General features: G+C 38.9%; 1 long non-coding RNA gene across 1 annotated transcript in view; it reads right to left on the reverse strand.

Annotated features, from left to right (window-relative positions):
* Positions 1 to 301: 301 nt before the first annotated feature.
* LOC111553565 overlaps positions 302 to 11,725 on the reverse strand; it is a 41,541-nt gene continuing 30,117 nt past the window's right edge. Inside the window, exons 4-5 of the long non-coding RNA XR_002734985.1 lie at positions 2,789 to 2,951; positions 302 to 832 (exon numbers count right to left, since the gene is read on the reverse strand). This is a non-coding gene — a long non-coding RNA (uncharacterized LOC111553565). The remainder of the gene's footprint in view (positions 833 to 2,788; positions 2,952 to 11,725) is intronic.

The following is an 11,725-nucleotide window of genomic DNA, read 5'->3' on the forward strand; positions in this document are numbered from 1 at the left end:
CACCTGGTCTTTGAAATGTTAACTGTTAATATTTTTCTAGGTAATAGAAAATAAAATCACTTTTTTTTGTGAGGTTCAGCAATAAGCACTAGTCCAACACAAATCTAACAATATTGTATGTGGCATGACATACGAATCCTTAATAACTTTTCTTTCTTGTAGATTAATACAATTTTTACCAGTCCCCAGTAGGAAACAGATGACACACAGACAATAGGTTAATTTTAGCAGAGTTTATTTATGAAGAGCTTAATCATAAAGGCATTGCTATGGGGGAACCACAATACACAGAAGAGTCACCAAGGCCTGACAGTAATCTGTCACCATTCCTATGCCACAAAGAAGGAGGGGAGCAGTGGTTACTGGGATCTGGAGACAGAAAGTCATGTAGAAAAAGACCCCTTGAATGGACCAGAGATTTCTGCAAAGGGGCACTGAGTCAGCCCCACAGGAAGGAGCCCAGGCAAGCAGCTACTCCGCCAGTGCTCTCTTCCCTCCCTCTGGTCTTTTAATAGTGCTCTCAATTGGCCAAACCCAACAAAGGCAATGGGATCCCATTAACAAGTCCATATAGGCAGGCTCCAGGGGCAGAGAACAGGGTGGAGAATGGTGGGAAGGGGACCTGGAGGAGAAAATAGAAGACAGCAGTTCAGACTCACTCATTTGAGCTTTTCAGCCTAGGAAAGATGACCTCGGTCCACTTGCCAGTGTCCAAGCTGTTTTTCATCATCTCCCCCTTGCAGAGCAAAAATTTTTCCTGAGGTCACATTTAAACTTCTAAGTATACAGCTATCAGTAAATACCATGTTCCTCTAGCATATCAGCAGGAAATCTGAAAGAACATGGGATAAGCAAGTACAAAGAAAATACAAAATGAAACACCTAGTAAAATAGTAAGTAAACATTTTAGGAATTATGCCAAAAATTTCTTTAGAAATCTTTAGAAACTCTTCAGAATTTAGGGATGTTTTATTATTTGTATCCCTCCTCTCCCCTCCCCATCCTATACATACACACATATACATTGAGCACTTTTGGCTCGAAAAGTGTCTTTTCTTTGATCTTCTTCTGGAGATTTAAAATCTGTTTATCTGTGGAATGGAACTTCAAGAGATCTTTTTATCTAAGTGCTTAGACATTTCTATAAAAGGCACTCTTTAATCTGAAAAGTATCGATTTTTCTTATTCATTGCTACTGCTGGCCAATAGTACAAAAATTTTCTCTTATCTTATGTCTGTTTATCACACTATGTCCAAAATGGTTGGATTTCCAGCACTTTTGTGAACTATTTAGTATGTTTAGTACTGAGCATGGCACTTAGTAAGTGCACAATTAATATTGATAATAATGGTAGTTGGTAGCCGCAGTTGTTTATTCTTTTGAAAAAACAGTATTTTTTTCAAGGCAAAGATTCAGAAATGCACTGTAAAGTGTGAGATTCAGCTAAAAGTTCTGTCTTACAATATGCACTGTCTTGAATGTAAAACATTTTAAAAGCTTCCATTTTCTTGATGAATATTTGGAAGTTTATGATAAAGACATTGAAATCCAGTGGATCACAGAGATTCTAGCCATACTGGCAAGGACTCTAAAATCAACCCTTAAATATAGTTATTTTATTTATTCATGTATTTACTGGGGCTTCACATCCTAGCTACTTCCCAAAAGAAAAGAAATGCTTTATTGTCATTTCCTCCTCATTTTCTGTGTCTTTCCTTAGAGTAGAAACTGACGGATTAGATCATATTCCGGCAGAGTAATGAAACCACAGCCCAGCCCTATATTATGTAAAGACCTGGATTTCATTTGCCATAGGTGAAGGTGACTGAAGTCAAACAGCCTGGTTTATATCACTGGGCTGGCAACAGGACAGAACTCGTGGCCCCCACTTCCCATTATGAACAAATCTATAAAGGAATGTATGCCTTTGTTTCTCCACCAGGGCACTCATTTTATACAGTGCCAACTTACAGAATTTTCAAGAGCAGAACTTCAGTGGGCAAAACAGGAAGATCTCTCAAACTGGTTTCTAATATAACTCATCAAAACATGAGAAAAATAGGAAATACAGGTTTGTGGCATAATTTCTATCAAATACTAGATAAATAATAGGTGCAGGCAAAAATAATTTGTTTCTTTGAACCTGATACTGCTAATGCCATTCAGAATGACAGCTGTGTTGATTAAACTTTAATTTGAAATGCAAACTCTAAAATGCTAATCTCATTCACTAGTTCCTGAGACTTTCATAATCAATTTTATGTTCGTGTTCTTCATCATGATGGTATTATTTTTTAATAGGCCGGAGTCCTTTTAGTAGCAGTATACTGGCCACTATCTAATTGGTCCTCTACTACACTGATTGTTAAACATTTTGAATATTACCTTGGGTCAAAGTTCCTTTAATGAAGGACTTTTATCAATCTCTTTTATTATTAAACATCACAAACTGAATTCTGCAACTGCACTTCTAGTTACAGTGTAGAAAAGCATAAAAGAATTTTGCTCCTGCCATAAAAAGAAAACACGCGACAAACGAAAACGTACGCTATTCTTTAACACCAACAAAGAAGAGCTGACACAAATTAGTCGAAATGCTGAATAACTGAATCTTGACAGGCTGATTGCTCAGAAAATCTTTGCCTCGTTCAAATTATCTCTACAAAATTCTGATAAGGAATCTATACTGCTGCAGCTTTGTGACTTTCTAACGAGAATGTGTTCTCTCTGCTGGGTCATCATTTTTCATGCTTGCTATGGCCAAGTGATATGGAGTAATAAACTTACTTCCATGGGAAGAAATCCAATGGCAGTTGTTGCATCCAATGATTCTCAGTCCTCATCCTCCTTGTCCTGTTGCATTTGACACCACTGATCCTTAAAATACTTTCTTCATCTCACTGCTGCATTTCCTCCATCTTCATTCAGTTGCTGGTTCCTCCTCATTAACCTGTCATCCAAATTTTGGAGTATCTCAGGCCTAAGTCCTTGAACCTTTCCTTTTCTCTCTCCCACCCTCACTCCATAGGTAATTACTATGGCTTGAGTTTGAATATGTCCCCCAAACTTCATTTATTGGAAACTTAATCCTAATGGAGAAGTGTTGGGAAGTGGGACCTTTAAGAGTGATTGAATCATGGATGCAAAACCTTCATAAACTGATTAATGCCTTTATCAGGGAAGTGGGTTTCTTATAAAAGGACAAGTTTATCCTCCTCTTGCTTGCTCTCTCTCACCCTCTCTTTGCCCTTCTGCCATGGGATGATGCAGCAAGAAGGCCCTTGTCAGATGATAGCCCCTTAATCTTGGACTTCCCAGCCTCCAGAACTGTGAACTAATTAATTTCTGTTCATTATAAATTACTTAATCTGTGGTATTCTGCTATAGCAACACAAAATGGACTAAGGCAATATTATTACCCAGACTCATTGCTGTAAATACCATCTATGCCCTAAAACTTCCAAAATACCATCTATGCCCTCGTAATTCCAAAAATATCTCCAGCCTAGACTTCTTCCTGGACTGTCTTCATTTGAATATCTAATAATCATCTCAAACACAACATGTCCAAGAATGAGTTCTTGATTTTTCTGTCAAACTTGCTCTCCCCAAAGTTTTTCCAACCTCAATAAATAGCAATTTTATTCTTTAGTGGCTTACATCAAATTCCTTTGAGTCATCCTTGATTCCTCTCTTTATCTTATACCCTCTATCTCATCCATTTGCAAATCTAGCCTACTCTACCTTCAAATTCTATCTAGAATCCAACCACTTCTTACCTTCTCTGCTGCTATCACTTGGTTATAGTCATCCTCTCTCTCCTAGAGTATTACAAGAGCTTCCCCGTTGGTCTCCCTGGTCCCCCTTGCCTCTCTGCACTGTACTCCACAATAGCTTGGAGTGATCCTTTTAAAAGTGAAGGCAAATCATGTCACTCCTCCGCTTAAAAAGTCTTTCATAGCTTCTTTTCCCATTCCCAACAAAAGCCAAAATCCTTACAATCATCCATAAGGCTCTACACAATCTGTTCCTGTCAGTCTCTGATCTCAGTCCATCTTGCTCCAGCCACAGTGGCCTCCTTGCTGTTCCTTGAACACACCAGTTTTATTGTCACCTAGAGTCTTGTAGGAATTGTTCCCTCAAATATCCTGATGGCTCTCTCCATCATCTCTTTCAGATCCTCGCTCAAATACTACCTTCCTAGTGAAGATTTCCCCAACAATGCTATCTAAAATTTCAATTTTCTGCCAGCATTGTCTATCCCCCTTACTTTAGTTCCTCTTTATCAGTCATCATGATCTAACATAATTTAGATTTTGCTCATGTATCTTCATATCTTTGTCTGTATGTTCTTTATTTAATGTAAGCTCCTTGACAGTACCATTTTCTAATGTGTACTAATTCTAATTGAGACAACACCTGGCTCAGTGCACAGTCAATAAATATTTGTTAAATGCACATATAGAACATTTACTTTCTACTTGAAATTAGATCTGAAGATAGACTCTTTACTTGCACAGAGTCATGACATTTCCTAAGCCATGTCTCTGCTTGTGAATCACAATAACTGTTATGTATGAGTATACAGACATGATATTCTGATCTAAGGATATCATACATGTTAATTTAAATCTCAGAACAATCCTATAAATAGGTATCACTATCCAATTTTAGAAATGAGGAAGCTAAAGCTTGGAGAGTTTAACTTAATACTCTAAAGTCACAGAGCTAGCATGGATTGAGCTAGATTTCAAACTCAGATCTATACAGTTCTAAAGGCCTCCTTCTTTACTATGACAGGCTACCTTCCCTTTGAAAAATTGCTTAGGGCATTACTCACTTAACATTTACTCACTCAAAATCAAGAGTTTGAATACAAATAGACTACATCACACTGTGTTAGGCATAAGGCAAAATAACCGTAGGTAAGGTGATCAATGAACAAAAAACTGCAAAACCTCTTTGGTGTTAGCACACCTCACAAAAATCCTAAAAACTTCTTTTTTGTGTTTATTTCTCATCTGTATCCCAAATCTTCTAATACCCCACATCAACTACATCCTTTTTCATTATTTGTTGTAATAACTTATTGATTCCAGAAATGTTAACTTAAGAATTATAAAAGGAAATATGTATATTTCCTTATTAGTTAATTTGATTAACTTTGTTATTATCCTTTGTTTTATGTTCTTGCCAGGCCTGACAGACCCATTTTACTCTTGGGTTGTGGTGAATTTACCATTCTGTTGATATATTCAAATAGAATAGGATGAAGAATGAAGAAAAAGATGAAGAAGATTTACATACATCAAAACTTCTCTTCAGTAACATGTATCTCATTTATTTAGTCACCAGTAAACTGGCTAATAGGAAGGGTCTATATAACAGAAACATTTACATTAAAATTATTCTAATTAGAAAGCATATATATGTGTATATGTTTGCCATTATGCTCTACTTATTCCTATTTTATATCAAATTTATACACTGGAAATGCTACTTTGATTATTAACCAACTCGCAAATCATCTGAAACTTACTTGTCTTTTAACTCTAAACAAAAGAACTAATGCCATCTACTATATGAACTTTGGAGATCATAATTTATGCAATAAGGTACCTATCGCCATCAATGAAAAATAAGTTTCCCTTTGGGCCCTGGACAATATTCATCAGAACCAAATAAGAATGGGAAACAAGAATTAGAGGACTCATTCAGTCAAAAAAAAAATCTAAGGACTAAAACAAGAAAAAACTGTGAAAACATATTTCAGTCACTAAGTCTACCCTTAATTTCTAATCTTTCTAGATAGAAAAACCACTTAATATTATAAATTTCTGTGAAAAACATTTAATAAATAATGTACTGAAGATCTGATGCTCTACGTTACTTCTACTTCAAGTAGAAAAACATTTCAAGTGATTACGCATAAGTGAGGCATACACCATTTTCTTCTGTTTCTTTTATTTGCAGCCCAGGAATAATTTCTGCTTCTAATGACGATAAACCCGTTTCTGATCAGAGTAGCTACAGATTTAAACTTAGATTTACTGTTAATAGCATGAAGTATTTAAATAAGCTAAAGTTCGAATATGCTGCAAAAGGCAAGTATTGTAAATATATTTCCTTTAGCAAATAGATATAAAAGACATTTTGAGAAAAGAAACTTTAGAGAACAAGTACAACAAAGGAAGCAAGCAATAATATTTTTTTAAAAAGCACTGGAAATCCACAAAATACAAATGAAACTTCTTTCATTTCTTCTCCATCAGATAATGTGAATGTTGTTTTCTCTTTTATTTATTACACATAATTAAATATGTATAATCTAGGCAGTAGTTGGAAGAGTGGATTAGAGCTATAATACTGACATGAAATATGCCCAAAACCAACCATTAAGTATGAAAGGAAAGCTGAAGAAGAATATGTATTCATGAACTTTTGATGGAAAAGTGCTTCTATCCAAACCACTTGTTGTTTGTATGTGAAAGTCTGGGGAAAGGTTTGGAAGAATACATACCCAACTGTAAAAATGGCTTTCTCTGAGAGAGAATTGTGGCTACTGTGGGAAAAAGGAACTTTGATACTTATTCTAGATACCTCTGTGGTGTTTCAAATTTTCAGTAAGAATGATATTACTTGCCAAATTACATACAAAGTAAAACTACAGATTAAAAAAAAAAAAAGGGGGCGGAGCAAGATGGCCGAATAGGAGCAGCTTCAGTCTCCAACTCCCAGCGCGAGCGACACAGAAGACCGGCGATTTCTGCATTTTCAACTGAGGTACTGGGGTCATCTCACTCGGGAGTGCCGGACAATCGGTGCTGGTCAGCTGCTGCAGCCCCACCAGCGAGAGCTGAAGCAGGGCGAGGCATCGCCTCACCTGGGAAGCGCGAGGGGGAAGGGAGTCCCTTTTCCTAGCCAGGGGAACTGAGACACACAACACCTGGAAAATCGGGTAACTCCCACCCCAATACTGCGCTGTAACACCGGCACACCGGAGATTGTATCCCACACCTGGCCGGGAGGGTCCCACGCCCACGGAGCCTCTCTCCTTGCTAACACAGAAGTCTGCGGCAATCTAACCGCAAGGCAGCAGCGAGGCTGGGGGAGGGGCGCCCACCATCGCTGAGGCTTAAGTAGGTAACTAAAGCCGCTGGGAAGCTGGAACTGGGTGGAGCTCACAGCAGCTCAAGGAAACCTGCCTGTCTCTGTAGACTGCGCCTCTGGGGACAGGGCTCAGCTAAAGGAGTAGAAGCCTGTGAAACGCGAACGACTCTGTCTGACAGCTTTGAAGAGAGCAGGGGATCTCCCAACACGGAGGTTGAGATCTGAGAAGGGGCAGTCTGCCTGCTCAAGTGGGTCACTGACCCCTGAGTAGCCTAACTGGGAGACATCCCCCACTAGGGGCAGTCTGACACCCCACACCTCACAGGGTGGAGTACACCCCTGAGAGGAAGCTTCCAAAGCAAGAATCAGACAGGTGCACTCGCTGTTCAGCAATATTCTATCTTCTGCAACCTCTGCTGCTGATACCCAGGCAAACAGGGTCTGGAGTGGACCTCAAGCAATCTCCAACAGACCTATAGCTGAGGGTCCTGACAGTCAGAAGGAAACCTATCAAACAGGAAGGACACCTAAATCAAAACCCCATCAGTACGTCACCATCATCAAAGACCAGTGACAGATAAAACCACAAAGATGGGGAAAAAGCAGGGCAGAAAAGCTGGAAATTCAAAAAATAAGAGCGCATCTCCTCCTGCAAAGGAGCACAGCCCATCGCCAGCAACGGATCAAAGCTGGTCAGAGAATGATTTTGATGAGATGAGAGAAGAAGGCTTCAGTCCATCAAACCTCTCAGAGCTAAAGGAGGAATTACGTACCCAGCGCAAAGAAACTAAAAATCTTGAAAAAAAAGTGGAAGAATTGACAGCTAGACTAATTAATGCAGAGAAGGTCATAAACGAAATGACAGAGATGAAAACCATGTCACGAGAAATATGTGACAAATGCACAAGCTTCAGTAACCGACTCGATCAACTGGAAGAAAGAGTATCAGCGATGGAGGATCAAATGAATGAAATGAAGCGAGAAGAGAAACCAAAAGAAAAAAGAAGAAAAAGAAATGAACAAAGCCTGCAAGAAGTATGGGATTATGTAAAAAGACCAAATCTACGTCTGATTGGGGTGCCTGAAAGTGAGGGGGAAAATGGAACCAAATTGGAAAACACTCTACAGGATATCATCCAGGAGAACTTCCCCAACCTAGCAGGGCAGGCCAACATTCAAATTCAGGAAATACAGAGAACGCCACAAAGATACTCCTCCAGAAGAGCAACTCCAAGACACATAATTGCCAGATTCACCAAAGTTGAAATGAAGGAAAAAATCTTAAGGGCAGCCAGAGAGAAAGGTCGGGTTACCCACAAAGGGAAGCCCATCAGACTGACAGCAGATCTCTCGGCAGAAACTCTACAAGCCAGAAGAGAGTGGGGGCCAATATTCAACGTTCTTAAAGAAAAGAATTTTAAACCCAGAATTTCATATCCAGCCAAACTAAGTTTCATAAGTGAAGGAGAAATAAAATTCTTTACAGATAAGCAAATGCTTAGAGATTTTGTCACCACCAGGCCTGCCTTACAAGAGACCCTGAAGGAAGCCCTAAACATGGAAAGGAACAACCGGTACCAGCCACTGCAAAAACATGCCAAAATGTAAAGAACATCGAGCCTAGGAAGAAACTGCATCAACTAATGAGCAAAATAACCAGTTAATATCATAATGGCAGGATCAAGATCACACATAACAATATTAACCTTAAATGTAAATGGACTAAATGCTCCAATTAAAAGACACAGACTGGCAAACTGGATAAAGAGTCAAGACCCATCAGTCTGCTGTCTTCAGGAGACCCATCTCACATGCAGAGACATACATAGGCTCAAAATAAAAGGATGGAGGAAGATCTACCAAGCAAATGGAGAACAAAAAAAAGCAGGGGTTGCAATCCTAGTCTCTGATAAAACAGACTTTAAACCAGCAAAGATCAAAAGAGACAAAGAAGGCCATTACATAATGGTAAAGGGATCAATCCAACAGGAAGAGCTAACTATCCTAAATATATATGCACCTAATACAGGAGCACCCAGATTCATAAAGCAAGTCCTTAGAGACTTACAAAGAGACTTAGACTCCCATACAATAATAATGGGAGACTTCAACACTCCACTGTCAACATTAGACAGATCAACGAGACAGAAAGTTAACAAGGATATCCAGGAATTGAACTCATCTCTGCACCAAGTGGACCTAATAGACATCTATAGAACTCTCCACCCCAAGTCAACAGAATATACATTCTTCTCAGCACCACATCACACTTATTCCAAAATTGACCACATAATTGGAAGTAAAGCACTCCTCAGCAAATGTAAAAGAACAGAAATTATAACAAACTGTCTCTCTGACCACAGTGCAATCAAACTAGAACTCAGGACTAAGAAATTCAATCAAAACCGCTCAACTACATGGAAACTGAACAACCTGCTCCTGAATGACTACTGGGTACATAACGAAATGAAAGCAGAAATAAAGATGTTCTTTGAATCCAATGAGAACAAAGATACAACATACCAGAATCTCTGGGACACATTTAAAGCAGTATGTAGAGGGAAATTTATAGCACTAAGTGCCCACAAGAGAAAGCAGGAAAGATCTAAAATTGACACTCTAACATCACAATTAAAAGAACTAGAGAGGCAAGAGCAAACACATTCAAAAGCTAGCAGAAGGCAAGAAATAACTAAGATCAGAGCAGAACTGAAGGAGATAGAGACACAAAAAACCCTCCAAAAAATCAATGAATCCAGGAGTTGGTTTTTTGAAAAGATCAACAAAATTGACAGACCGCTAGCAAGATTAATAAAGAAGAAAAGAGAGAGGAATCAAATAGACGCAATAAAAAATGATAAAGGGGATATCACCACCGACCCCACAGAAATACAAACTACCATCAGAGAATACTATAAACACCTCTACGCAAATCAACTAGAAAATCTAGAAGAAATGGATAATTTCCTGGACGCGTACACTCTTCCAAGACTAAACCAGGAAGAAGTTGAATCCCTGAATAGACCAATAGCAGCCTCTGAAATTGAGGCAACAATTAATAGCCTGCCCACCAAAAAAAGCCCAGGACCAGATGGATTCACAGCTGAATTCTACCAGAGGTACAAGGAGGAGCTGGTACCATTCCTTCTGAAACTATTCCAATCAATAGAAAAAGAGGGAATCCTCCCTAACTCATTTTATGAGGCCAGCATCATCCTGATACCAAAGCCTGGCAGAGACACAACAAAAAAAGAGAATTTTAGACCAATCTCCCTGATGAACATCGATGCAAAAATCCTCAATAAAATACTGGCAAACCGGATTCAGCAGCACATCAAAAAGCTTATCCACCATGATCAAGTGGGCTTCATCCCTGGGATGCAAGGCTGGTTCAACATTCGCAAATCAATCAACGTAATCCGGCATATCAACAGAACCAAAGACAAGAACCACATGATTATCTCAATAGATGCAGAAAAGGCTTTTGACAAAATTCAACAGCCCTTCATGCTAAAAATGCTCAACAAATTCGGTATTGATGGAACGTACCTCAAAATAATAAGAGCTATTTATGACAAACCCACAGCTAATATCATACTGAATGGGCAAAAACTGGAAAAGTTCCCTTTGAAAACTGGCACAAGACAGGGATGCCCTCTCTCACCACTCCTATTCAACATAGTGTTGGAAGTTCTGGCTAGGGCAATCAGGCAAGAGAAAGAAATCTAGGGTATTCAGTTAGGAAAAGAGGAAGTCAAATTGTCCCTGTTTGCAGATGACATGATTGTGTATTTAGAAAACCCCATCGTCTCAGCCCAAAATCTTCTTAAGCTGATAAGCAACTTCAGCAAAGTCTCAGGATACAAAATTAATGTGCAAAAATCACAAGCATTCTTATACACCAGTAACAGACAAGCAGAGAGCCAAATCAGGAATGAACTTCCATTCACAATTGCTTCAAAGAGAATAAAATACCTAGGAATCCAACTTACAAGGGATGTAAAGGACCTCTTTAAGGAGAACTACAAACCACTGCTCAGTGAAATCAAAGAGGACACAAACAAATGGAAGAACATACCATGCTCATGGATAGGCAGAATCAATATTGTGAAAATGGCCATACTGCCCAAGGTAATTTATAGATTCAATGCCATCCCCATCAAGCTACCAATGAGTTTCTTCACCGAATTGGAAAAAACTGCTTTAAAGTTCATATGGAACCAAAAAAGAGCCCGTATTGCCAAGACAATCCTAAGTCAAAAGGACAAAGCCGGAGGCGTCACGCTACCTGACTTCAAACTATACTACAAGGCTACAGTAACCAAAACAGCATGGTACTGGTACCAAAACAGAGATATAGACCAATGGAACAGAACGGAGCCTTCAGAAATAATGCCACACATCTACAACCATCTGATCTTTGACAAACCTGAGAAAAACAAGAAATGGGGAAAGGATTCCCTATTTAATAAATGGTGCTGGGAAAATTGGCTAGCCATAAGTAGAAAGCTGAAACTGGATCCTTTCCTTACTCCTTATACGAAGATTAATTCAAGATGGATTAGAGACCTATTCAGTTTAAAACTAAGAAGTATTTGACCTCTGCTCATGAAT

The sequence above is a fragment of the Piliocolobus tephrosceles genome, chromosome 18 (assembly GCF_002776525.5).
Source record: "Piliocolobus tephrosceles isolate RC106 chromosome 18, ASM277652v3, whole genome shotgun sequence".
NCBI classification, from domain to species: Eukaryota; Metazoa; Chordata; class Mammalia; order Primates; family Cercopithecidae; genus Piliocolobus; species Piliocolobus tephrosceles.